Below are 2,037 nucleotides of genomic sequence, written 5' to 3'. Positions count from 1 at the left end.
TTTTCACGAAACGTTCGCATAACGATATTCGTTAAATTTCAAATATTTAATCGAATTCTCTCTTTTTCTCCCCTCCGTTATAATATTATTTGTTTTTTTTTTTTAATTATTTCATTTAACCCTTTTTTTTTTATTTTAACTATCCAACCTTCTCTTATTTATTATTTGTATTTTTATATGGATATCATAATATTCACATTTAATTGACTCGTCTAGAAACCGATTCGTCTCACAAAACGCATATATGCGCCCAATTTATCCTTACCCCATTGTCCATCAGAGTTCGCACATGCATTTAATTTTTTCTAGGCTCATCATCATCATCATCATCATCAAAGTGCGCATAACATGCGTCAGCTCAAATTATTAACGAATAATAGTCGATAAATTTCTTCAAATATTATGGTATTTCAATTTCATATGGGAGAATAAGTGGAGATGATGGAGGATGAGGAAACTGGGGGTGGCGGTCAGTAAGAAAAAAAAAAGGAAACATTTAACGATACGAATATAGATTATTTCATTTTGTCTAACTCGATGCCAAACGAGTTTAAAAATAAAACAAACTTTCCCATAATATATATTTATCTATCTATCTTGGAGTCGTAAAATTTATGCGTCACCCGTTATCTTAGCCGACGCTTATTATACGGTTTATCATCTCTCTCTCTTTCTCTCTCTCTCTCTCTCTCTCTCTCTCTCTCTCTCTCTCTCTCTCTCTCTTGCTCTCTTTCATCTTTTAGTTCGACGAGGGAAAAGCTATAAATTTAATAGTTCTTGGTATCGAGGGGTGGGGTTTAGGTAGGGGTAGGGGTAGGGGTAGGGTTAGGGTTAGGAGTAGGGATATATATAAGGGTGAAAAAGAAAAGCAGAACTAGTTTTTTGCTGGTATTAAAACCAAAATCGATCCTCTATCGTGAAAGGTCGGGACTCCCAACGTTTCTAACTATCCAACCGATTTTTTTCTTTTGGTTTCTTATTTTTCTTTTTTTTTTTTATTTTTTGGTTATTCCTCTCCCTTTCTATCTTTTTTTCTTCCTGCTGTTCTCAAAAACGATTCAAAGAATAATCTTATCGGGTACTCGGTGGGGCGGGGGGGGAATCCCCCCCATATATTTATTAACGATCGTTAAGATCGCCTTTGAGAAGAGAAGAAAATAATGAATGTCCGACCCTTTCTAACGGGTGGCATCAATTTTTATGGAATATACGAGTTTATTATTCCGTTCGGGGGATTAAAAAAAAAACAAATGAATGAATGAGAAAGATAAAAATTGTATCCGTCGATTAAAAAAAAACACCATAGAATTATATGTGTCAAGATAACGATAAGATTTTATGATCCTCTTTATACCTCTCTCTCTATCTACCCCTCAGTTCCCGTTTAATCCCCTTTTCTTCCTAATTTTTATGATTTTCTAAAGATCTATATTCGTTATAAACTATTATTATTTTTCTTCTTCTTCTTCTTCTTCTTCTTATTATTATTATTTTCTTTCTTTAATATATTGTGTGTAATTTAATTAATATAATATAATTAATATAAAATACATATTAAATTTTGTTGTACACACACAACACACACACACACATGTAATATTAGTTGGTCAAAAATGTTTTCATTGACTTTTATTTTTTAATATTTATTTATTTATTTATTTATTAATATATTTTTTTGTGTTAGATCACGTAATATATCGTCGAATTTCTTAGAGAAAATGTCATATTTCATTTTATATATATATATATTTTTAATAATGGTAGATGTTCGAAGAAATATCCCGATAAAATTTCATTTAACGTTTGGTATTTCTTTTCTCCCCTTTTTTTCCCTTTTCCTATTCCGTATAAATAAAATGTTCTTTTCTCTCTGTGACTTATTGAAAATTAATGAACAACGAAGGTCCTGGTAGAAGAAATTACAGGAATTCACTGTGAGCGGAATACGAGTGTGCTCGATAAATGATTCACGAGACAGGACTATTCTTTGATACTCGATTTGACCATTCTTCTTTTCTTATTTCTCTTCGTATATAT

At 31.3% G+C, this 2,037-nt stretch overlaps 1 protein-coding gene across 2 annotated transcripts in view; it reads left to right on the top strand.

The window, feature by feature from the left end:
- LOC106792260 (protein N-terminal asparagine amidohydrolase) overlaps positions 1-2,037 on the top strand; it is a 40,949-nt gene that overhangs the window by 14,394 nt on the left and 24,518 nt on the right. The window lies entirely within an intron of this gene.

The sequence above is a fragment of the Polistes canadensis genome, unplaced genomic scaffold (assembly GCF_001313835.1).
Source record: "Polistes canadensis isolate GaletaPanama2010 unplaced genomic scaffold, ASM131383v1 scaffold_398, whole genome shotgun sequence".
NCBI classification, from domain to species: Eukaryota; Metazoa; Arthropoda; class Insecta; order Hymenoptera; family Vespidae; genus Polistes; species Polistes canadensis.
The sequence above is the reverse complement of the archived record's forward strand: the minus strand, read 5'-3'. Positions and strand labels throughout refer to the sequence as shown.